Raw genomic sequence first — 27,278 nt, forward strand, 5'->3', positions numbered from 1 at the left:
TACACTGAAGCCAATGACAAAAGCTGCCATTGACCAGGATCTCACAGTGGGAGACCATGGATGAGGAAAGCTGTGAGCCAGCTCAGTGTGGTGTTTACGCTTTACAGAGGCACACAGCTCACTCCCTCCTACACCCAGGTCTCACCAAGGACCTTTGCATCAACAGCTTCCACAATGTGTCAGGGGCAAAGGGAGCAGCAGGTCAGGACATTGGTGAAGAGGTTTATGGAAATCCATCACTGGTTTCAGCGTTCTTTCAGTTTATTCTATTTTGGGGAAATTATATTTTTTTCATATGCAAGGGAGCAAAACATCTGTTTTCATTAAGGACATCTTGTTCTTCAGATCAGAGGAAATAACCAGAAAAGGAATAACAAACAAAAGTCTCCAGAGGAAAAGAAGCCTGCCACGTGCTCCCTTGGGCAGCCATCTTGAACTGATCCAGAGCGTTGGCAGCCTGGGAGCAGCCCATCAGATCCCAGATCCCAGCACAGATCCCTCACTCCCACACAGTCCATGCATCACTCACTGCACACCCAGCATGTTCATGGGCTTATTTTACCCCAGCTATCTCCTATCTGCAGATCAATCTGGAGAGTACTCTCCTCGCCCTGCAGGCTCTAGCATACTGTGTTATTTTGATGCCCTTATCCTTCCTCTTTCATAAAGAAAAGGTTCATGGCATTCTTTCTGGCTTGCCTGTCTGTCCCCCATGCTCCCACACTGAGCAAGTACCCTCTGTACAGGCACCAGCAATGGCTTTCTAACCAACTTACTTGCTCCCATCTTTCAGTCCAACAAGCAATTTGGCTTTATCTGTTTTGACTCAGTAAGAGCCTGCTCCTATTGTTTCCCACATTCTTGCATTTCCACCACAGTATGTGACTGACAGAAAAGCAATTCCTCAATTAGACTACAAGGGGTGTGCTGGAAATCACAAGTCAGCCTAAGGATTTATGTGCTAGACCAAATTATCGTAACTGACACAACACTTCCAGCAAGTGAGTGTGGAAATACCAGAATCTCCCCCATCCCCTCACCACCACCACCACCCACTCCCCCCCACCCCCACTCCCCCTTTCTTCTTTGGGAAAGGCAAATTAGAGAGAATAAGGATTCCTCATCGCTACTGTGAGTCATGCTCACATTGAGCACATGGCTGGTGAGGTCAGTGGCAAGGGTTATTGGGCTTCAACTACAGAAAAAAATGGATTTTTCTAAAAGGCATCACAGTCAGAGCAACATGAAAGAAGAGGAATGCAGAAGCCACCAAGGCCCCTAAACCACAGGTGAAAGGGAAGCACAGTTGGACTCACGTTTCTCAAAAGAATGAGCAGAGACAGGTGGCATAGGATACTGTGCCCTTTTATTCACCTAATCTTTTGGCCCTTAACATAGACTTTTATTTCCTCACCATGGATGTTCACCAAAGTAAAAAATTAACCTATTTTACTCAGCCTAAGATAGGATTTTAAAAAATGTTAGCACCACTTATTCTGGGGAACAAGCAGTGAGGCATATTTGAAAATAACTGAGTAATTTCTGCCAAGCAGGTGTCATGCCTAAACCCTATTTAAAATTCAGACATTGAACTTTAAGCACATGCTTAGGTCCTGATAAGAGACAATGCAATTTAAGCAAAGTGGAATTCAGCGTGTGCTTGGCTAAGTGCTTGAGTCAGGTCCCAACCACTGAAGGATTACTGGCACCAGCAGTCCAGCCATGGATTGTAGGGTGGCACTTAAACTGCTGAATCTGCTATAACAAGTGGGTTTTTTTTTTTCCTTTTACTCATTTTTACTTCTTCTTTTTTTGTGTGTGTTCCTGTAAAACAGGTTTCACCCTTCAGGAAACCATCTGTATTTGGCACCTATTTGGCACATTTTTACCTATTGTAAAAGAATGACAGTTGAAAATTCCAAACTGCTTTAACTATAGAGAAAAAAATCTTCTAATGTTGATGCTGAAACAGAACCTAAAGTATTATAGGTTGATAGTTCTTTTTTTTCTTTCATTTTTTATTGTTAAATGCTAAAGCATCGGGCAAATACACTTTACAGTCTATTGCATCGGGCTCTTTTTCAGTAGGTTGTCTCCTGCCAACAGCAGGTTCAGAACTGCCAGTTCTAATTAAAAACTTTATTTTAAAGATACATTTCACAGTTTATTCATGGCATCCTGAGAAATTTAAATTGCTGGATTGAGCAAATGGATACAGTTTCTTTTCTATTGATTCCCAAGTAATGGCTTTAATTAATAGTTTCAGCAATTCACAATTGATGTACTGTGGCTGTTGAAATCAATTTCTTCTTTTATACGAGTCACCTAGAGTGAATTCCCCTAGTTTTGCCTATTTCTTTGCACAGGATTTATCTAAATTTTATTTACTTTTTAATTTTGCATTGCATCAGTCTAAAAATGGCCAAAGATTATTCTGGCCTCAAGAATTTCAGTGACAAATCCTTTTAGTAGTCCCAGTTGTAACAAACAGATAATTGCCATCATGAACTCTGTATAAGCATTGTGTATAGCATTGTGAAATCTCTGATTTGTAAGCATATTGCATAGCAAAAGCTATTTTGATAACCCATGCTTTTCCCTGCTATGTCCAGCTCTCTAGTTGCAGAAAAATATCAGTGAAACAGTTTCTGCCTTCTAGATTTGGTGGGAAAATAGCGCCTTCAAGAGCTGAACACCAGATCTAGAAATGCCACACCTATGGGTGGCTAAATTTTACTGTGCCTTATTTCTCTGCCTTAGGTGGCAGAGAAATAACTTGAACAGCATAGGATGGAGTTAAAAAGGAGAAAAATATAGCCTAGGCTTTTGATTCACTATGTTTTTATAATTGTTAACCAAATGCACAGCATATATTCTACTTCAATGACTGCCACTTTTAATCTTGTATCCTTTATGAGCTTTTCAGATTAAATACATGGATTGCAGTGTTCTATTAGGTGATTAAATAATATATCATACCTTTATTTTATTATTTGGTGATCATTAGCTGCTGTAGAGCATATTACCAGCAGCAAGTCCTCCAAATAACTTGTACTAACAGTATCACATCAGAAAAAATCATTACAATTCATGAGCACCCTGTCTGCATTCTCACAATGATATAAATACACCTCAGTTGCTTAGTGAAGTCAGATGTTTGCATTTACCAACAGGTTTTATCAGGACATAGGCCAGAGATTCCTTAAGAGTTTCAGACTACAGGCAGCATCTTCCTAAGTTTTCTCATTAAGACTCACCCCTGCTTTCTGATCATACAGAAACCTTCTGTTTTTGGTGGCTGAATAACAGCCCTGAGGCAAGCACAACTGTTAGCATTTGAAAGTGCTAGCTAGGAAATATTTAATGCGTTTTTAGCTACTTTTAGCACCATTAAACTGTTGGGGGAAAAAAAACAAATCACAAACAAACAAACAAAAAAAAAACAGTCAATGCTATCTGATGAGCCAGCTCTTCTACAGACACTCCTCAGGTCTTTGGTGGTCTGCAGACCACAGTTTCAAATCCACTGCAGTGTTTGAAATCTCACCCTTAGAGCAGCTGAAAGCTCTTAGCACCTGTGTGTTTCTTTTTACAGTAAGAGCTGGATCTGGCTTCAAATGCAGGATAAACAAAGACGTATAATTTTGACTTAAGAGACATTTAACTAAACCACCAATATATTCTCTTAATTCAAAGCAGGAATAGGATGAACATCTCCAAATCCAAAGAATGTATTATATCATCAACCCCTTATTTTTAAGTGGTTCCAAATCATCAAAAAGATTGTGTAAGAGCAGCTGATTCCCAATATAGATATCCTTTTCTTGGGCACCAAGTCATGCCAAGATGCTGGCTGAAATTTTACAAGCGTCTCAGATTGTACTTTAAATAATAGTTATTAGTCATAAGGATTGGCTACCTTTCTTTTCTTTGAAAAGAAGCTATAAATGTATCATCATTTATTCATTTCTGAAATCATCATATTGTTCTCCAAAAGAGTTGGGTTAAATTTACAAAATTTAGAAACATATGTTGTGGGACGTGTTTAGGATGTTTCTACTCCTAAACTCAAGTTCAAAACTATGCGTCCCATCCCAGTTGTGAATTCTATGAGAAGTATGTTCAGTCAGAAGTACAAACATTTCTGCAAATTTCTGAAGGTGGGATTTCCTCCTTATCTAAGTAAAACATTTTCTTCTTGAATAAAAATAATCTGATAATTACTTTTATTCTTGCATTGGTGTACCAGTTCCAAGGCCCAGTCATTAACTAGGACTCCAAGTTAATAAGTGCTGTATGAACAGGGAGAAAGCAAATTTTCCCTGCCCCAAAGCGTTTGTAATGTAAACTCCTAATTTAAAATTCATTAATTTTACACATCACCTTACATAACAATCACAATGCCATAAAGGAGTGAACACATGCTTGTAATTAAAGCCATGGCAGTCTCATCCCATTGTATGAAAAATAGCTCTATCATAATGGTCCTGAGTTTGTGCCAGACTAGCAGCTAATCATGGGAGAAAGATGATCTAACACTTACAGAACATGAAAATAGAAATGAAACGTTCTGGTTCCAGCCTATTTTCTCTAGACTTGCTGGGTGATCTTGTGCGTGCTACTTGAGCTTTCCGCCCCTCAATTTACCCATGTGCAGAACAGCAATAACAGTATTTATCTGACTCAGAAGTGTTTTGTAAGAATAAATTCATAAATCATTAAGTCTCTTACGCACTCTCAACATGCTTTCTACACAGCACCCATTATAGACACTCGAGAAGCACACATGAACTACTGGTTTTAGTCGCAAAATGCCTTTAAAAAGTAGAGTTCAGGGGATGCATGGCAGGAGAATATAGATCCATCATGGTCAAAACCTTTCTACTCCTGTGCTATTTACATTTCACCTGTAATATGCAATAAGGATAAAGTCAATCAAATTCATTTTGTCACTTCTTGATTTACAACGTGTTAACAAATATATGTTCAGAAACTCAGATCAAGATTTTCTACATAAAACTTCTGGAGAAACTTCTTTGATTCTTAATCTGTATACTGTTTTCATATCAAACACTTTAGAAATTGAAAAGGTCACAGTAATACCTTACAAGGAGAAAAATTCTGGTTAATGCTACTTTGGATAACTCTTCATCTTAAAAGAATGCAGGGATATTGCTCAGTAGTCATAGCATCACTGTGCTTGTACCTAGCAGGAAATGCCAATACTAGATCATCAAGGTCAGTAGTCCCATTCATTGACAAAACCATTCATTATATGAGAATGAATGAAGTGTCTTGAAAGTTAGCAGTCTCAGACTCTGTGTGCAGATTTCACAGTTCAGGACAGAGCCACTCTATCAGTGGAATACTTTCAGCATGTAATCGTCTGTAAAGTCAGGTCCCAATAGAGATAATGAGGTCCCATTCATTATTTGCCAAAGAAGTGCAGCAATTTAAGCCTGACTCTCTTCTGCTGTAAAATTAAGTGTTTGAAATTTGGACCTGATCCTACCTTCACTGAAGTCAATGATAAGGCACCACCTGATTTCAAGGGAGCAGCAGCAGATTTTTTGTAATGCAGAGATCACATTAAATTCACTCTACCCTTCTCTCACAGAGTGAAAAGCAGGTCATGGGTCTGATGTTTGCAGCAATAATGAGGAGGCTTTAGAAACTAAATGGGATGTAGCTGATTATTTTAGCACAAATTGAACTGAAGTACTAATGACTTACCAAGCATTATTCTTATCTGTTGCACAATCAGCACATGATGATGTCCAGAAATAGTGTAACATCATACTTTGTTCAGCAAAAGGCTCAAGGGCTGATTCACTCTCTATGACATAAATCGGGAGGCAACCTCACTAAAGTAATTGAATTACATAAGACTAAAATTAGTGACAGGAGAGTTAGACCTGAAAAGGACCTCTCCAAGCAGTGAAAGGGAAGGTGCCACCTGCCCCCAGCACTGTCCATCTGAGCCAAGGACCACCCCAGCCTGCTGTGCTGGTGAAGGGCTGAACCCCAGCAGGGACTGCAGCAGCCCTTCTGCCACAGTCTGTGGTACCTTTGCTTGGGGAAAAAAAAGGGTTTGAGACCAGAGAAAAAGTGACTTGATGGGGCCACCCCAAAGGAAGCCACAGGGAAGATCAGATACTTGGATTTTACTGTGACACCAACTTGTTTCAGTCAGACCCAGACCAAAGAACAGGGCTGCTCTGAGCCAGTTTGCCTGGCCAAAGAGCTGGCACACAGATTGCAGTGAATATCCTGGAAATGTGCTCTCTTTTTGACACTTGTCCGAGCTCCCTGACAAGCATAGCTGCCCCCAGCAGAGAGGCATTAGCTGCTTCTGACATTGGCTCCTAATTTCCATATTCAGTGCAAGATATTCATTTTTCTCCAGTTTTAATGCCGTTTACTCACATATGTTATTCAACTCTCAATGCAAATGCAAATTTCTTGGTCCAAGTATTCACCTCCACTCCTTCTTAGCCATGTCACATTCTCCACTACAGCACAGTGATGTGCTCTGAGCACTGCCCTGCCATGTCCCCTTTATTGCTCACCAAGATCCTGCCCCCAGCTGCAGGGTGCTACCACAAGTACCTGAATTGTCCAGTGGAGATTATAGCCACTCATAACATCCTGCTGTGAGTAGCAGCAGGACACACAGTAAGGCTACAGGTGGCCATACAAGATCCCATTTGCCAGTAAGTCAGAGAGCATTTTTCTAACACCAAGAACAAAAAACCAACCTTTGAGCAGAACTTTGAGGCTGACAGAACCATGCCCTTCCCTTTTGAATGAGTGTTTCTACATTCTGAAGTCAGAGAGACACTGAGAGTATCACCAAGCAGCCCCTTACATCTTTTTACACAAGCCCAGCATCATGTTCTAGCAAGAGAGCCACAGTATTTCCAAAGCAGTAGCATGTTCATCAGGAGACCCTTAACTTATTCTTCCCCTTATGCACAGCAAACATTTGTACTTCTACAGCTGTGAGCATCCTCTTTTATGTACAAAAAAGCTAAAATTAAGATTAGTAGTTCCTGTGCAGAAAATCAGCATCCATTATAATGAACAATTCTGGCTTGTAAAGTTAAGGGGTCTTTTATATAATGAATAAACTGTTCACCAGCATTATGCCTTTAAACAGTATTTGAGCTATTGTAGAACTATCTGCAAGTCAGCATCTTACATGGCTCAGAGAAATTAACTAAATTGAGGCTTAAACTAAATCAATGCTCAGCAGAACTGTAGCCTTATTTTTGGATGCCAAGCCACACTACAGAAAACTTTGTTAGAAAGCAAAGAGAATGTTACAGAACATGTGTGTGTGTAAAGGAAAACATTATTCACAGCTAAAGTTACCCATGAAATACAAATGCAGAAGATTAGGAAATCTGAAAATCTTATGTGTACTTTAGGAACAATAAACTTTCTATAATGCCTTACACTTGAGAAGATTTAATTAGATCACAATAATTAAGTCTGTCTGATAACATCACTGTGATATACGTCTTCATTTACAAATGGATAAACTGAGACTGAAAGTGGTCTTTGTGCCAATTTGTGCCTTACCCAATCAATCAAAGAACAAAACAGCACAGAACTACTGATGTCCTGGCTTCCACTTCACTGGTCAAACTTTTACCAGATCACATCTCATGCCAACAGGACCTCATGCTAACAACCTCTTTGTATTTGAGAGTGGGACCCAGAGTTTTCAACTCCATTATTGCAGTAACACTTCATCACTTGTATTCCTGTCTATTAGTTTAGCATATACAACTGTTTTTACAGCCAAACAAAACAAGTTTACGAATTCACATATTTTTATTTTAATTATTAATTACATTGTTTTCCAAGAACCTCATTTAAAATACCATTGAAAGTCTTTTTCTCATTTGTCAAAAGCCCAGTAAATTTATTCCCCTTTTATGTGGTACTGGATTATTTACTCTTCATTTTCTACATGAAACAAGCCCTGACTAGTTACTAGATGGCAGACATGTCATGTCCAAATCCCAGAAACCTGCTTACTTTACTTCACAGGTCTTTTGAGGGTTTGGCTGTTTTCCTGATCTTGCATATGTGAGCTCCATCTTTCTGAGAATGCATCAGCCAGCCTGCCTGAGCTAGTCACAGGCAGGATTAGTAAAACCAGGCATCTGCAGATCTTAAGCTACCAAAAATGAATACCAGTGTTGTATTCTAGGGGCTTTCATTTGGTGTAGGACTGTGGGCCTTGGCAGGGTGAGTTGGGATACTCCCTCACGATAACTTATCTGCAGGAAAAGGAGTGCCAGGTTTTATAGGATTCAGCAGCAGCGCGGCTAATGAGGACAGAGCAGCCTGACCCGTGGAAGTGTTGAGCAACCACAACTCCCATTTACTTAAGCACTTTTGTAGATCAGATCCTCAAGGTTATTTGCTTTTTGGAATAAGCCACTTGTGGTCTGCATCAGCCTTTTCTCTTGGCAATGGTGGCCCACGCCATTTGTTGATGGCTTTGGTCAGCCGTGACCAGCATGGCTCCTGATCACAGACCATGTGACACAGCTATTTTTGGCATATCAAATTCGCAGAGAGACTAAATGCCCAGTTTTTTCAAAGTTGTTGAAAAGACAGTTTCGTCTTGTTCAAAGCATTTCTGTCTCCAGGTCCAGCAAACTGCTGCTTTTGACAAACTACAAGTCACCATCTTGCTACTGAGCAGACTGTGCCTGGGAGAAAGGAATCAATTAGATAATAAAAGTGTTAGAGGATTTGCTTATTTTATCACTTCGTTTATCCTTTCAGTGTTATTGTTCTGTCAAGAAACCAAAACATGAAGAACTACATCACAATTACTCTTTGCTTTGACTCACACAAACCAAGAAAGATGGGTCAGTGAGGGCTGTCACGAGCTGCACCCATTACCACTGATGTCCTTTGGAAGGAGCCTTTGTTCATTTTTCCTCACTTCTGGCTACTCATCAGGAAGGGCCAGTAAGGAGGGAATCTTCTTTAGTGAGCTTCTGCATTGTTTTCTCTTCTGTATTAGTAAGAAAGAAAAGAAACTAAGCAACAATATAGAATTTTGACTTACAGAATGCTATGTGTTTTTTTCCCACAGATTTTACTACCTCCCTCCATCACTGCCATTGATTTATCTGTTTCACTGTGTGAAAAGCTCATCCTCTACTAGGCTGAATAGCTGAGTACTGCACAATTCATACCCTCTCCCAAAGAGCTTATTTTCAGGGTTTTCATAAGGAGAGGAAAATAACCTGACAACCTGACTAACACAGCTGTAAATTGATTGATTAAAAAAAAAAAAGAGAGTTTTCCAAAAAAATTTCCTGAAACTTATTGCAATGAATTCAAGCTTTTCTACAACAAACGAGACACAAAGGGGTCTATGCAACCAAATTCAATTGTATTGCAAATTACCTACCTACCTGAGTAGAGATCCCTCCTTTGTCTGATTGAGAATATAGATATAGGCATGGGACTGCCACATGACTACTTTATTGCAGAGTTCATCTGCCTCTTTCCATCCCCCTTTCCCCATTTTCTGCCAATCTGTACTTCCTCCCTACTGTCAAATGCTCCCCTGGTCTACCTCTAAAAATGTAGCCCTTAAAATATCCTAACAAGCTCTATGGACCTGTACAGCAACAAGGAAGATTTGGCTATCAGAGGGCTATTTGTCACACACACTGAACTTAGCTCAGAGCCTCATTAGATACACATATGGAGCTTCAAGGGTATTTGTTTGGGATGGGCTGTGAACTTAACCAAAGGTAACTCCCATTCACTGGCAGATGGAGGAGGTGGTGCCAGTAACATTACTGGGTTCAGAAATACAACACAGCTTGTCATAACATGTTGCTCTGGCAACATCTGTTAACAGCCCACAGAGCTATGTAGCACTTAAGCCAGATATAGCCATAATGTAGTCTTTTGCACTGAGCTGCAGCTATTTGTACCTTTCCCAGACAGCAACATGTATTATTTGCTCCTGGCCTCAGAAAACCCCACCATCTCTTTCAGGGTTTATTTTTATTTTTCTGGGATTAGGCTACAATGCCGTGGCAAGTACATCTCAGTAACAGCCTTTTTGGAGATGTGAAACTCAGAATTACACCAAATTCCTTCAGGCACTCCTGACAACACCCAGCTAGAAGCAGAGTTTGGTCCAGACAGCATTGCTCCTCAATCAATGGAGCTAATTTCTTACAGGAACTCCTCCCAGCTTCACCAGCATCACTCCAGATCCTTTACAACATAACATCCACTCCCATGTACTCTGTTCAGCAATGGGGAAGCTAGTCTGGCACCACCAGGAAAGATTATAGAAATAAACATTTTTGCTTTTGAGTTTATATTTATGACCATTTTGATGTGTTAAAGCTGCAAATGGACCAATGTAGTCTCCTACAAGCCATGAGGTCATATCAACACAAATTCTCTATGACAAATGTAGTCTATAAAGAAGGATAGGTGATAGGGAAGGAGACAAGGACTTCTGCTTTCTTGTGCACCATCAGGATTTTATCACAAATCATAATTTTTTTATACTTTTAGAATTTTTCATGTTCAATGCGTGAAAAGGATGACAATTTCCAGAGTGATAATTACTTGAGAATATTTCTGTTGTGATAAGGGAGCCCTTCAGGGTGGCTACAGAGACAAAAGTCAAAAGAGGTTAATGCATGCCACAGCTGTGCTATACCCTTCCTCTGGGTCTAGTAAGTCTGGTGGGTTTTTCCACTGAAACAGCAAGGGATTTTCCTATCAGAAGGCAGCTGGTATCAGCAGATCTCCCAGCTTATCTAGATGTCGCATCTCTTCCAATTTAAATGCTACATCAATGGTTATTAAGCCTGCATTGCAAAGAAATAAAACTAAGGAAAACATTCTGGAGGGTGCTCTGGATTCCATTAAAGGATTGAATTTCTCACTATGTTACACTTTTTCCATATGGCTGAAACATGGAGCTGAATACATTCATATACTGCTAGTGGTATAATCCCAGATGGTGACAAATGACCTCATTTCAACAGCAACGTATAGATCTTTATGACACCAATGCTCAGCCATGCTCTTGGGATATTCTCTCCAAACAATGAATGACTGGCAGATAGCATAATGTTTAACTTCTGCCTTCACTTTTGCACACACTTTATGGCTAACGCTGCAGAGCTACTCGTTCATTAAGTACTCAGCCTTGTAACAGCGTTCAGATGACACGAGATATTCCCTGAGCTGCCAGCCAAGGACCTCCTTTGGCCCACGAAGGTCAACTGTGGTGCAGGCAGTGTGTCACTGTGTGTGTGTAAAGATATGCTCTGGCAGGGTAGAAGTGAGCTGATAACGTCTTACCCCTGCTTGGGCCCTTCAGCTGCCTCTTGGGGAAGCGTGAAAGGCTGCCAAGCTCAAGATGTGCTGCATCCTGCAATTTGGCTTTCCAGAGAAGAACAACCCCTCCCCCCAAACTCACCCACGCAGTTCTTTACCCCAAGAAGAGGTCATCACACAAAAAGTAGATAGGAGAGAAAAAGACTGCACACTTGACTGTAACTGCAAAAGAGAGAAGTCTGGAGTCCTCTTGAGATGTTGTGTAAATGGAAAGCAATCTGGGCTGTCTCCATTTTTTACAGAAAGACCTCTGTGCTTTTGTGGACTTCATGGCCTGCCAGATGGAGACGGCTCCAAGTAACACTGAGATCTTATTGCTGCAGAAAACCAAGGAGAGCTATAACCCCAAGTACTGCAGGTGTAGGAGGGAGTACTTGCTCGGATGATGATTCATGTCAGCATCTGAATAAATAAGGTCAGACAGCCAGAGATTATCCCAGTGAAGGGGAGTTGATTTGTTTGGGGGGCAGAAAGGAGGGGCTGTTTGTTTGTTTCGTATCATTATACTGTGACCCTGGCCTACTCTGACTTGTTTTTGGTTTTTTTTTCCCAAGATTTAGTACTCATTTATTTTAATTAAGACCTCCATTCAGCAGAATATATAACTGGGTGCAGCCTACCTGAACTGGAATAGCTGTATCAAAAGCATAAATCCTAATGTTAGCATCCACTATGTAGTCAGCATAACGTAGCATTTATAAACATATCTGCAATCTGTTTTAAGGAAGATGTCTCCACTACAGACCATAAAAAATAAAAAATCACTTGCCTCAAAGGGGTGAAAAAGGATTAATTAGTTAGTGCTCGTGTAGCACTGTGGAGATACAAATCATGGGACTGTGTTATTGGTAAGCAAAAGATGCCAACAGGAAGCAGCATTGTTAAAGGCACGAGGACTAACAATGGTTTTGTTCTCGCATTTGTAAATGATTCGTCGGCTATTGAAAGGTGTTGGCCTTTCAGCCTAGGAGACTGAAATCCTCTTTCTTCAACCAAAAGAGCCTTCATGGGCTGTGCATAGTTTCTCACACTCCCTCACTAGTGTTCCTCACTCTTAGCTTATAGATGCTAGACAGTAGCCCATTCTCCATAGTCCTTTTATTGCTTGGCCTCTGCCTCAGCTGCCAAGAGGGGTGCCATTTAGACTCATTGTTATGGTAGCTTTTATGATCTAGACATGGTGTCTAGGATCAGAGACTTCCTAGCAATTTTGCATATGCTGCTGCACTGCCGTCAGAAGAGAAGAACTCCTAGTAGCCAAAAATGTGGGCAGAATTCAAAGCAATGACCTACAGATGAAAGGCACCCCATCTGGGCCGGTTAAGCCATCCAGCCCCTGAATGCCAGCTCTTCACTGAATGAAACTGTATTGTGATGTGATGCTCAGAAGGGAAAAAAAAAAAAAAGAAAAAAGAAGCAGTTTTAAAATATCTGTGGATAACGGCTGTCTAGAGCTAGGGCTACAGACATTCAAACCTTGCTTACATAATATTTCTATCACGCACCATCCTCCCACCCAACTCTCCACATCATGCCAAGGTGCTGGAGGGAGGTCTTGTTCTTATTTATGCGGCATGAATACAAAATCAGAGAGGGTGGCAGAAACTTTCCACAGAAAGGTATGGTGCCTTGGCATGCTGAGTAAAATAGTAGAGCAGGAACAGCTTGTAAATGAGGGGGGAGGAGAAGGATTAAAGAAATTGAAATAACGGTATTCAAGTATTTCCTCTAAAAAACAGGATGACTGCAGTCCCTTAAACCCAAAAACTCAGGGAGAAAAATACAGAGCAAAGCATCTTTTCTCCCTATGTTTGTTAAATTGCTCACTTAGACAAGGAAAATCTTTTTTTATCCCGTTGTCCTCAGCTTCTTTTTCACCCCGTTGTCCTCAGCTCCTTTTTCACCCCGTTGTCCTCAGCTCCTGACACACATATGACCTCTGTCCCCCTTCCTTGCAAACATAGGCCAGATGAGGAAGGTGGTTTTGTCACCTGGAGTTAATTTATTCCAGTCTCCGCTGTGCTGTGCTGCTGTGCTGGGGTGGAACCTTTTCAGATGTCGGGATGACAGGAGAAAGAAAAACGAAGCAGCAGAGTATGTGTGGCGGGTGGCCGAGTCATCCTATCACCACGTATTTGTGTAGTTTCTTTTAGTGCCATCCAATCTTTCCTTCTGTCCCTAAATGGCCTGTGTTGAAAATGTCCCTGCTTACAGTTGCTCAACTGGAATGAGGACAAATTGTTTGCAGTGGCCCCCTTCCAAATGCTTGTGCTGTAACTTTTGTCTTGACTAGTCTCTGGAGATATCTCTAGAGTGAATTTCCTATGACTCGTTTGTGCTACCCCTAAGTCATGTCAGATTTTCTTCCTCTAGTCTTTCAACTTTGCAGCAGAAATCTTATTTAAAACACCCCCTTCACAGAAAAAGCCAGAGCAGGCAGAGGCTTAATGCTGTTATGTCACAAGTTCCCCAGTGAATTAAAAGCAAGGGGGTTGGGTCCCAAGGGTGCCCGAGGTTACAGAGGGGTTCTACAGGGCAAGGAGACCCACAGGCACAAAGGAGATGACCACACCAAGCAGCTCTGAGTTATTAAGTCCCAGTGGTGTTAGGACTGCATTGCCTTCCACACTAAGATATTGGCCACTTTTGTAAGTAGTAATGCCTGGCCCCTTGGCCCTCCAGACCACTTCAGCTCAGCACTGAAGGGGTGGTGAAGGTACTCTTCCCCCTCACACTCACATGTGAATTAGTCCAGGATGACACAGCATCAAAAAAAAAGTGGGTTAGCAAAGCCTGAAGAACTAAGCCAAGAAAGGAAGGGTTTATAGTTCCAAAAACCATTTGATGGAGTTTTGCACGTAGACTCATTAATAGATGTTACAGAGTTACAGAAGAAAAAGTTCATTCCTCCCCTGTTAGATGCATGACCTGTTAGACATGTATGTGTATATATCTATAATATTTTCCAAGGATAACTGATTTCAAAGGCTATTGTCTGCTTAAATATTAGTTTTTCATCAAATGTGCAGTCTGCTTTTAGAAAATAAATACAGAATTAATGGTATGAAGTGGTCTCTTTCAACACTACTAGGAGAGAAAACCAGGCTGGCATAAGGCATCTTCCCTGTCTCTTTACATGCTTTGCAGAAAATTATCTGAGCATCCTCAGACTGAGGGAGAGTGAAGCCAGGAGATGACACTGCCATGGTTCCTCACAGAGCCCCTGGGCATACAAGGGCCATGATGGGGAGCAAATTGCAGGACCATCAACCCTTCCTGCCTCTTGGCTGGAAGTAACCAGCCATCACACAGACCCGTGGCTGGTTCCCCAGGGGGGCTTTTGCCTGCTTAGATTTCCCAGGGTCCCCAAGTCACCAGACAGTCCCTATCAAAGCACCTCAGCACCTTTTGCTTTGTGTCACAGGAAATAGGAGTGTGGGAAAAAAAAGAACAATGGAGTTTAGTGAGGGCATCCCATGGTTCCAGTCATGGGATTGTTCATGTTGCATCTTGGGTGGTGCATCACATTGCAATCACATCTCCTGCTCTTTGACCATTTTCTGGTCTCGTGACTCAGCAGAGAGATTATCTCTTCGGCAGACATATCCCTGTATCTCTGAGATAATATTACCAGCTAGAAGTGGACAGAGCACAGCCAGCCAAGGCATTCCAGACACTAGAGGTTGCTCAGTGTTAGGAGGCTTAGCAAACACAAGGATTGTACGACTTTGCCATTATTCTGGGGATTTAAAATCTTTGTCACTGGCTATCTTTTATTCATTTTTTTTCTTTTTCTTTTTTTTTTTCTTTTTTCTTTTTTAACACAACCAATGTCATACTGTGCCTCTGCCTCCCAGTTAGCTAGCCAAACGATTGCTTGCATTGCACCAGGATCTCACAAACACTATGACTACTTTGTTTTTCATTAGCACTAGAAAGGAAAAATAAACAAGCTGGGCTCATGGTTTATAATTGCATATGTAATTACCGTTTTAAGACCACTCTTTGCAATACAAATTAGCTCACTGCCCTTTGTATCATCTCTGCAGTGCCTCTCAGAGCAAATGTAAGCCATCCCTGTTTTTGTCCATCATGCAGCCAGATTCCAGTCTTGGATGTGCTGAAAACAGCGTGATGTACCTCTAAAAATTATCTGCTCTGCTTGCAAACACAGTGACCAGTATTTGGAGCCATGCCTTGACATTCGCTATGTAGTTGGAAGAAGAACCTGTCCAGGCCAATCTTTGGGTCCAATCCAGCTGGCAAACATTTTATAGCACAGCAAATTTTTGTAGAGTTACTCCTGGTTTGCTTTGTTTTCAACATCTCAACAGATCCATGGGAAGAGATCTACTGATACCACAAAGGCAGTCTCCACTTGGCTTGATTGGTTTCTTCCATATAAGTTGTAGGGAAGATGAGGAGCATATTGTCAATAAAACACAGACATTATTTACAGTTCAACTTCTAAAAGATGCCATAAAGTAGTGAATAGCAATGAATAACTCCAAAGCCATTCTACTCTGTTTTGGTTACTACTTTATGCTCCCAGAGCTCATATGTTCAAAGGGACAAAGCAGAGACGCCCAGAGGAGAGGAAGTCTCATTCTAAAAAAACATAAAAAGAAATGCATGGCCACAGATCAGGGGATAATTTTATGTCTCACATGTTTTCTGACCCTATAAAGAGCAGCTTTAAATTGTTGCTCTCCTTGATTTTAGAAGAGGCTGAAGCAGACACCGTAGTTTACAAAATAACAGGTGGGCATGAATCCTGAAAAAGTAGATCCATAACAAAATCTTGGTCACTGAGGCCAGAAGGACCCTACCCTTCTGTCTGTGGCAGGATTGATCTAATTATTCTATAACTGTTCCTGCAGATGGGTGTCTGGCCTCGAATAACTCCAACGACAGTGATTGTCCAACGGCTCTTGGCAGCTTGTCCAACTGCCGAACAGTTCTTCTTCAGTTTTGCCTAATATTTAACCTAAAACTTCCCTTCTGCTTCAGCCAATTATTATTTGTCCCATCTTTGTTGACTAATGAGAATAATTGATCCTTGTCCTCTTTATAACATTCCTTTATGTCTCCCGTTATTATGTTCCCCACACTCTACTTTTGCCTTTTGGCTAAAGGTGCCAAGTTATCTTAACCTTTCCTCTTAGATCTGAATGCCAGACTTCTTACCATCTTTCTTCCACTCTAAATTCTTCAATTTGTCCACATTTTTTCATACAGAATTGAATGCAGTTTCTCCAGTTATGCTTTAACCAGTGCCAAGCAGAGCGCAATAATTACTTCAGTAACCTTACTGACCCCATCTAATAACAAAGGCAAAATGCAGCATGTAATTAAAATCTAAAAAAATAACTATTTTTAAAAGCTAATTGCCTTAACAATCAGAACATTCTACAGCTCAGAGAACACACACTAAAGAATTTAAAGGTTATTGTTCATTCAAAAAACATCTTTTTCAATTATATTCCCAATATTATATTTTGAGCTACGTTCAGTTTTACTCCTATTAGGAATGGTCTGCACTGCATCTCCCACACTCCCTTACCATCTTTTTATTTCCTGCAGATTTAACTCCTAGAAGCTCCATGGTGTCCTGTCTGTAGTAGGGATGTTCACTAAGGATTTCCCACTGTTATTAGACCTTCTCCAGCTCCACCAGTATGGCACAGCAGAGAACTCCCACTCATGCTTTTGATCTTTTAGGCTATTACCATGTCTTCCAGCTTCACTAATGTCAGTGGAGCAGAGCCAACAGTGAGGCATTTTTAGAAAGCTTCCTTTACAAGGACAAAATATTCATCTCCTTTGCCAAGTCCATGGTGCCCTACCTTGAATCCCCTTCTCTCTGTGGTCTGGCTGCTGTTCTTTTAAAGGGCCTTCTGTCCTCTTTACATCATCAGCACCATACATGTCCATCACAGTCTGTAACTACATGTACTCCTGCCTTTCAATGGGCACCTCTTCAGGAACAGAAATCCTTGTTACAACCAACACAAATGATTCAACATTACTATCAGTCTGCTGACAACAGTCATTCTTGGAAAATGGTTACATGAATTTCTAGAATCCCTGAAAATAAACAAATTTGGCTCCATTAACAGGAATGGCAAATTCAGACTGCAAACTCACTTGACTCAGCCAATGCATTTAATTAAATTGTTTTGCTATTATACTGATAAGCAGAGATATGACTGTTGTTAGTAGACGTAATAGTTTCTATTCTTGTTGCCTCATAGCACCTTAATTAAATTACAATTGTTCTGTTGGAAAACATGTCTGTGAACACCTCCAGAGAGACAACATGGGAAAATATTCCTAACAGTATAAAAATCAGGAGTGCAATACTGCATGGTAGATAGGACAAAAAGGGCTAAGATTGCAATAGGGAAGATTCAGATTTGACTTAAGAAAAACCTGACTATTAATCATTGGAACATATCACCTTGGCATTGGAATAGATCATCTTGATTTTCCTGTCCTGTGTTGTCTTCTAGCACAAGTTAAATAAACAGCTGACAGGAATGACCTAGGCATAATTGGTCCTACATTTTACACACAGATGATTGAGGTTCTTTTGAGGATCTTTTCACCTCTGTGAAAAGATTTTCTATGGTTTTTTCACTTTATGGTTGTATTTCATTTTAAATTTCTAAAAAATGAAGTAAACTCCTGATCTCATTTACACACATCCAAGCCTCTCATATTCTATAAAATCTGTACATTTACAAATGAGGTCAGAATTTGGCTTCCAATAATAACACATTGTAATATGCCAGCAATTCCCCCATAACATGGAAAAGAGCAAAGTACCTTGTTGTATAGGTCCCTAAACCAGTACATACAAGGCAAAATAATCACTGCTTTTTATGGCCAGACCTCATCCAAGCACTTGTGTAAGACCCTCTCATATAACTATGTAAAGTAACACATGCACACATTTCCACCTGGAGAAGGGATAGCTTTGGAGGTCTGAATAAAATCAAACAGAAATACCACCTGCAAATGTATAATGTACAACCAGGCATTGGTTGGAGTCCAGGCAAACAAGAGCCTAAAAGACTTATGTTTGCAAACTTATGTTTGCATGGTTCTTTGGTATTTAGGTATTTTCTTCCTTCTTTGTTTATAACAGTGTTCTGGATAGAGATTAAATTTAGCAGCTCGGTATTTGGTTTTTTTCCACTTACCTTGAAATAAGATTTATACACATTTTTGTAGCTAGATTAAAAACTGCCAGGTGGTCTTTTAAACAATCCTCAGTGCTTTCAAAGGAGTTGTTCATGGCCTCTTACACACAAGTATGTCCCTGGACCCACATCAGGAACTGATCCCATCCCATACAAATAAAGCTTTACCCTCTTTGTCCAGCAGAAAAAGCACTCCTTAAAACATGCCAGGACACAAAATCCCCATTGTATTCCACTAGCAAATTCTACAATAAGACTCCATTTAAAGCCTATTTAGGTTGGTTAAAGGCTTGCCATCAACTCAGTGAGGTTTGGGCCAGGCTCTTAGCACAGGGGTCTTAAGGACAGGAAAGCCTCCCTATACACTATAGGTCTTAGGGAAATCACTGAGGTCAGCAGAGGCTGATGGACTTCAGCAGGTCACTGAGGTCAGCAGATGCTCAGTGGCAAAAGAATTTTGTGCTGATCCAAAGCTACCAGAGATATAAGAAGGTGGGAGGACTGAAGAGAGTGAGTCCTCCCCACATGTCATTCACCTGCAGGCTGCTAGGTCTGCAGCAGCTGGAAAAGCCAACCAGAAATGTTCTTTGGAAGTGATTAAAGAAGTCAGCACTCCCACATTGTGTAGAAATGACTGCATGATGTGGTTTTTATTTTTAAAATAAATTTAAGATTCCATCCCCTAATTCACACAAAAGCTAACAAAATAAGGTGGTTTTTTAATGATGTACAAATCAATATTATAAAAATAAGTAAATATTTTCCTTGGCAAGAAAATATAAAATACCTCATCCTCGTAACATGCTAGTTTTGTATTTACACAGGGTAAAGTGTCCCACATTACCATAATATGTTAGTAGCATGAAAATTTTTTATCTGCCATATCTTAAACAAAGCTTGAGTTACTGTCTGCAGTGCCCTTAAGCTAAATGTCATAGTCTTCACAAGATTGAAGCAAAACGCAGAGAGCAGTGAGCAGTAACCACATTAAGGTTTAATGCTTATAAACACAGAAGGTTTAACACTTGGCAAGCCAAAATTCCCCTATGACCTGAAGACATGCAGATCATGACCTGAGAATTAAGTGCTGCGTTAAGCAGTCAAGCTGTCTCCCTAAAGAAAAGACAAAAATAGCCAAAGACTAGCTGAGCCATTGGGTTGGCATATGTCAGGTGAGACCAGGCCCAAATCAGAGCTGACCTGTAGCCATGTGGGCCAAGCCTGACCTAGCCCAGCCTTTCTAGCCAGGGCTTCCTAAGAAGAAGGATTTTCAGAGGTGCTCAACATCCATTGTCCCCACTGACCATAGGGAAGAGGAGCACTTAAACTGTCATGCAACCAGTCTCAACAAAAAGCTTCTGATATTAGCTGGAGGGAGAGAGACAAAGTGAAATTACTTTCCCCTGTGTTTTCCTAACCATGAAGATGCCCCCTTGCTTGCTCTGTCTCCCTTCAAGGGCTTCTCCTAAAAGCAAGTGCCACAGTCTTGGAAAGCTTGGGGATAGAGGGGGAAAGAGAAGGAAGCAGGGAAAGTAAAATGTGAAACAAAGGTTTTGAACTTCATGCTTAAAGATACATAGGTCAACCTTTGTTTTAAAAAAAAAGAAAAAAAGGAAGAAAAGGTCTGCAAGGCAGAGAAGTTGATTTAGAAAGATGAAGGTCAGCAGAGCAACAAATATCAGAGATGAGGAGGAGGAATGCAGCAACAATAGGGGAGTGTTAAACAGCTGCCATGGGGGGCTTAAAAGGGATGTTCAGCATGCTCAAAACACTCTAATTTTGCCATAGTAGATCTGCTTGTGCCAAATTCCCACACAGAAAAAAATCAGGGACATAAGACTGACCTTGGTATCATGTTTTTACTTCTCTTACTTTCTTCACCACAAGCTGTGTTTAGCTTGTAAATACATGAGTGTTCTATTCTCAAGTATTTATTGCATTCCTTACAAGATATTTTTGAGGGCTGATCAATATGAAGCTTATCCATGAAGTTACTATATAATTCCTACAGGACTAGAATTGGACATTTCTCTGCTTGTTGGTAAATTGCCAAATGCTGTTACAAGTAACACTCAATTGTAATAAACTTTTATTTAGGGTCCTAAGGTGCTCATTACAGAGAGATGCATATATATATGTGTGTGTGTGTGTGTGTGTATGTTAAATTAGGCAATAAAAGAATCCCATGCTGCATAAGACCTAATCAGAAGACAGAATTTCCAATCTGGAGGGAATCTTGCTATTTCGACTTTCATTTCCATCCCTAAACAGGTCAAGAAATCAAAACATCAATTAAATTAATTGGTGGAGCACAGATAGTAGAATAATTTAGGTTTGAAAATGTCTGTAGACAAAATGCTGTTTCTTCCAATTGAAAATATAATTGTCCCAGGCTGAAAAGTCCTGGAAAATGATTCTCTTCTCACATGGCTAAAAATCAAGGCTATTCTGCTAGAAATCCATGAAGTTACGTTGGTGGAAACCTTCACATGGGTAATAAAAAATACACAGAATTACAAGCATTTGATAAAGCCAAGTGCTTTGGAAAGCTTTACGCTTTCAAGCTTCAGGGCATAAAGTAACCTAGGAATCAGGAGGAAATTTAATGGCTTATCCCCATGGCTGTGATAGTGGAGGCCAGGCAGTCACACTGCCTCACCAGGACTGTGGGGAGCACGTCTGCTCAGCAGAAATACAGGAGCATCCATATTCTCTTCTGTTTAGCAAATGCTGGGATTGTGTCACACACTGGACATGGGCTAGTGAATAGGACTTGTGAATGGCAGAGTCCAAACTGTCTGCTGGGCTTCACAGGCAGCTGAGAGACAACAGGAGGAGGCAGCAGCTGGCCGTGCAGTGGGAAATACTGGCTGTCAGAAGCAGCCAGGCAAGATCTGGCAATGCACTCCCAAAGAAAGTGGAGACAAGCTGTCTGCCCAGCTCTCTGAATGCAGAAGTTTTGGACCCGTGAGCAAAGAAACTCTCTTCAGACATTTGACTCCTCTCCAGAGTTCAGGAAATTAGAATTTAGATATATTCATTGTGAGGGATACAAGGTGTCACGCCATTCTGCTCCCAAGTGCTCCTTTTACTGAAGACAGCTCAAAACTACTCTTCTTGTTTGGGCCTTTCCTGTTGTTTATTTTTGGGGTTTTTTTAATGAGATTCTTTCAAAACACCATAGCCCTCAGGCCACAAGGTAATCCTTAGCCATCCGCTTAATTTTTTCTGAAAAGTCTGGTACCAACCCTTGTTGAAAAGTGCCCCTTTGGGGGAAAAATACATGGATATTCCCACACAAAGCTCCTTCTGCAGGGGACCAGGAGACAGTTCAAGCTCTGGACAAGGCAGACATCTTATCTATATCACCACAGAGTCAATACCAGCAAAATTACCAGCTTCTGATGTAAAAAGCAGAAATTGAAGAGGGCTACTGCCATGTCTTCTAAGAGTGAGGACCAGAGTGTAACATTTGCACCACCAGCTCTGAAGATGGTCCCTGTGTCTGGAGCAGCAAAATTACAGTGATGGGAAGCTGTGGTTCCAAGTCTAGCGTACAATAAATATATTAAATGCCATAAAGTTCAGAGCTGAGCATTCAAATTCAGGATGTTCATTTGTCCCAAATCTAGTCACTTGAACATCTGAACATGACTACAGCTGCTTCTTGTAGAGGATTGTTAGAAAAGAGAGAAGAGCCTCTCTTTGATGGAGTACCTCATCTGCAGGCACTCATTGGTTGTTCATCATTTTTTAAAAGTTGAAATCACCATCTGGTTGTGTGTAATATGGTAGTGCTCTAAGGATCATACTACAAGGTAAAAGAAAAGACTTAAGGAAATTAATTTCCCAATTTTAAATTTGAGACTTTTAGAGGCATTCAAAGGAGTTAAAACCCAATTGCAAAAGAAGAAAAATTGGCTTTTCCAGAGAAACTATTATCACAGCCCAAAAAAGAATGCAGAATGCACTGAACCAAGAGTTTTATACATAACTTCAGAACTAAGCTGAAAAAACAGGTTGATTTGTCCCCAGCTATTTACATTTAGTTGGGGGTAAATCACTTCTAAGACAAATTCAGTTACCACCTAAGTGAGAGAATGCAAAGGAAGGGTCAGTCAAAAATCTTTCTGTATATAGACCTGCATTGTTCATTCCTGACTCCAACCTCCCAACCCTACTCCATTCTACAGTCCTGTCTAGCCTCCACAGTTATTTCGTAAAGTCAAGCACAATGGAAGTGCAACAAAACCAAACTTAAGTCATTGAACCCTCACACAAAATATGGACAGATTTTTCCACATAATTTTACCAAAATTTTTCAAATCTCAGGCTGGGGCATTGGCCATCAGATCATTTCTGCTGCCCAGAAAAGGAAAGAGCATCCATTTCAGAATTACTGAGAATGCTGGAAAATCTGAAATTTATGAAATAACTTGTGATCAGGGCAAAAAGGAAAAAAAAATGTCTAACTTCAGAAATCAGCTGGATGGATCCAAAACTCAAGGCAAAATTCAAGACAACTTTATTTACTGGAGAAAAAAAGGAAAGCCTGATCTAATCTCTCACCCAAAATCCAACCACAGTGTCTGGACTCAACAGGGTCAGGTTATTTTCCCATAGTATCAAAACCACAACTAGAAATAGTCAAAAGAAGCAACTGTCAAAAGAAGCCACTCGTTTCATTAAGTTTCCAGTACAGCTCTGATCAAAGTGACAGTTACACTTCAACAAAGTCTTTTGATCTTGTTGATGCTCAGATGAATGGAATCATCACGTCTTCAGAGCCGTGCCCAATGAGAACATAAATTCTGACTGCTCATTGCTGAAAAGATGGCTTGCTATTTTTATCCTGGTTGTTTTTTACTTTAAGAAAAAAGTTGAATTTTCTCTGTCAAAATCAACAGAAGAGTTATTTAAAGGTATGGCAAGGTACACATTCACTTAATGGAGTACATTCAAGAGTCTTTACAATAACTTGATGAATTCCAGAAGTGGACTCAATACTACACAGCAAAGTCAATCATGCTGGTAGATACATTAAGCTAAAAATGCAAAACTGATTCAGAGGAGGATTTCAAGAAATAAAAAAATCCCACCAAAAACACAAGGGAAGAGAAAATACAAGGTGTGCATGGAGCAAATGGAGATAACATCAGAGAAAGAATACAACACAAACCAGCTAATGGGTTAGGAAAAATCACAATTAGTCTTGCAGTTTTTGCATGCTGAAGTCTCTCAGCCTGCAGTTCCTGAGCCATGATGCACAAACGACCACTGGCGAACACATCTTTGGTGGCAGCCTGCTGTCAACTTAGCATTATCTTTCTTGTCCCAGATGTTACCTCACACTGAAAATGTTGTTAATGTGTGTCAGACGGAACCAAGCCTGTGCTATCATTGCTACAGAGGCATTTACAGAACTGCACATGAGAAATTAATCAGATCAAAGGGCCGAAAGTAAAAATTTATCTCTCCCCTCTCTCCATATGGAGATACAGAGTATTCCATGTTAAAAAAATTAAGATTCTTGTGTCCATTCAAAAATTTGCACCAGAAAGTTTGAGAGATCAGCTGTAGACCAAACAATGGCTGATACATCAGTCAATACAGCATTTAAAAAGAGTTCACAAAGGAAAAAAGTAATTTTGATTCCTGACTTAGAGAAATTCCTGGCAAAGGAAGTAACTATGCTCAACCCCCAAATAACCGAACACCCATCCACTGCATGTGGAAATTATTCTGCCATCATTTTACTACTCCAGCAGAGGTGGTGCATGGCCTTTCAAAGTTTTGGCTCTTTTCAAAGGCTGTTATTTTAAACATTTTAGTACTGGGAACTGCATGGAGATGGCAATTATGGAATTAGAGTGCAGTGTGGAGAATGTCACTTTGAAATCATTAAGCTCAGTTAATTTCCTTTTCAAGCGCAATAGAAAGCAGATGGAGCAGGGAGGGCCAACATGCCACAGAACTCCCCAGGCCTTGGCCAGCACTCTCTTCCTCAGGTCTTACAGAGGGGTCACCAAATCCTCGTGGAGTTATTATTCTTTAGGAGCACCACATGCTAGAACTCTGCCAGGATCCTGGTCTTTGGAGCAAGTTGCCTCAATCCTAGGTTTGTGTTCAGCATCAAATATTAGACCTAAATTGCTAACAAGGTCAACAGGGACACAAGGCTCACACCAGAAGAGCAGTGCAGGGGAGCCAGAGAGAGGCCAGGGGAGCAGAGCAGGAAGATTAAGTGCTATGGAAAAGAGAGGCCTTGCTAGAGGGAAAGAGGCCTCCAAAGAGTTGTCCAATATGAAGGAAAGGCTGTTACCAAAAGAAAGCATTGCCATATGCGGCAAGAGTTGGACAAGAAATTTTAATCTTGACTTGCAGCAAAGATACACTGAGGTCAGGAGAGCAATAATAAATGAAGTGCAAGGTGCAAGGGGAGTGAAGCTTTGAAGCCTCAGTGTGTAATTGATGCTGCATCACTGGAGGTGGCAGGGAGGAGTTAGAGGAATTTCTCTCAGGGACAATCTAGTTAAGTGTGATCTTTCCTCAGAGCAAGGGGATGACTTCCAGGGATACTGTCCTGCACAACATCTCTTGGATAACTTAATAAAGTCTGTTATGGCTTATTCTTTGTGTTTCTTATGCAGAGAAAGAGGGATTCCCCAGAGGAGAATAATGTACAATAAGAGAAACAGATTCAAGTGCTGGAGTTGCAGTAGAGTCTAACAGAGACTTAGGAAGTCCAAATCCATTCCCTGTTAATGTAACAGCACAGATATTCCTCTCTCAGAGTCAATAATGCAGAGAGCTCAAGCCTCACTGGTCAGGGTTACTTCCACCAAGCAGAAACCAGAGTGAGCCCCAGCCTCTGAACCACCTCATGCACAGCTCCATTTTGAGCCACGCGCCACACTCATCCCCTGTGCTGGGTGTTCCACAGCACAGCAAGCACATTAAAGGTGGGTTGTGCTCCAAGCTTTCTATTATCCCTTGTCCTACATGCAGGCAGCAGCAGCATCACCACTGCTTCCCCTTGCTTCACCTCTACCAAACAAGTTGCTTGTGCTCATCCATACAGCTCTTGCTACTATTTCCCACCTCTCACAAGATCTGCCTTCTTAAAAACAGTGCATGGTGTCAGTTGGGCAGACTTGGTCAGGTGGACCTCCAAGGCATAGACAAGACTGATGCCAAAGATAAGGGCAGCTACTCCAGAGTGATGGCAGACATGGGACATAGTGATATCCTCTCTTCATGCTCACAGGAGGTGTCCATTCTCCCTGGAAGGGTTTGTGCTGTGCATCTAGAATTACCCTTGAGGGAGGCAACACTTCTATATTCATCAGAACAACTTCCTGCAGTTCCCCTTCTAGAAACCTGTAGTGAAAGAAAAAACTTTTGCAGTTGCCTTAGAGAGTTTTGCCATTCTAAGTTCTCACCAATATTATGAGTCATGGGTGCAATTGTGGTAGAGGTCTGTGAGATTAGCTTGTTGGTCTGCTTGTGCAATGTGTCCACTGAAAATACAGAAGGCTGGTACAGGTTCTTACCCTATGTGCAGTCTCCAGATACCCAAACAAACTAATAAAACTCCTTAGTATCCTCCAGAAATACCTCAGCAAAGAGATTTCCTCTCTTCCCCTTTCTGAGTCTTAAACAGAAGGCTCAGAGATAACTGGCAACTTCACCAGACACCTGCAAAAGAGAAGCTATTTGAAACACTGCTCTGTGCCATGGGAGCTAAGGTTTTCATCCTACCTCAGATATTGGCAAGAGAACACTTTTCAGCACCTAGGCAAACTCTACTGACAATCTCCTACAGAGATTCAGGCCCTGTATCAATACAAGTATGGGTCTGGCTGCCTGCAAGCTCCCAGCAGAGCATGTGATCAGCTACTTGGCCTCAACATGACAAATCTGGGGCGACAGGCTGGACAGGTCATTGCAGCCTCTTGCATAACCCATTCCAGGCCACCAGTAAGCCACCCATAAGCCAGGTCACCAAGAAATCATTCTGGCAGTGTCTGTCTTTTGCTCCTCTGTCTTTCCTCCCCACATGCCCTTCAGAGGCAGTGTCCCTTTCCCTGTCCTGTAGCACAGCATGTACGGAGGTTTCTTTCTTCTGTTCCAGCCACCAGGAGCTTCAGTCTCTGTCCAGACCAGAGAGGTAACCCTAAGGGAACCAAAAACTCATATGTCTCAAGATTCCTAAGCCAACACTATGGCTATTGCTCCCTCATTTCTTTTCTGCCTACTCTCTCCTCCTTTGAAGTGTGTCTCATGTTCTCCCTCTCCTTTTTTAACTGTCACTATAAAGAGACCTGATGACCCACCACTCTGCAGAGAGGTCCAACTCACAGCAGGCTGTGGGTGTCTCTCCAGCTTGAGGCTGTTGCACACCAGCTACAGCAAAACCATAGAATCATAGAACTGCTTAGGTTGGAAAAGAGCTTTTAGATCATTGAGTCCCACCATTCATGCAGCACTGCCAAGTCCATGGTTAAACCACGTCCCTGAGTGCTACATCTACATGTCTTCTAAATACCTCCAAATGTGGCGACTCAACCACACCCCTGGGCACCCTCTCCAAATGCCTAACAAGGTTTTTGTTGAACAAAGCTTCCTAATATCCATTCTAAATCTCCCCTGGCATAACTTGAG

At 41.1% G+C, this 27,278-nt stretch overlaps 1 protein-coding gene across 2 annotated transcripts in view; it reads left to right on the top strand.

Annotated features, from left to right (window-relative positions):
• DIO3 (iodothyronine deiodinase 3) overlaps positions 1–27,278 on the top strand; it is a 114,655-nt gene that overhangs the window by 15,139 nt on the left and 72,238 nt on the right. The gene's annotated exons all lie outside the window — the stretch shown is intronic.

Source organism: Agelaius phoeniceus, chromosome 6 (assembly GCF_051311805.1).
Source record: "Agelaius phoeniceus isolate bAgePho1 chromosome 6, bAgePho1.hap1, whole genome shotgun sequence".
Taxonomy (NCBI): Eukaryota; Metazoa; Chordata; class Aves; order Passeriformes; family Icteridae; genus Agelaius; species Agelaius phoeniceus.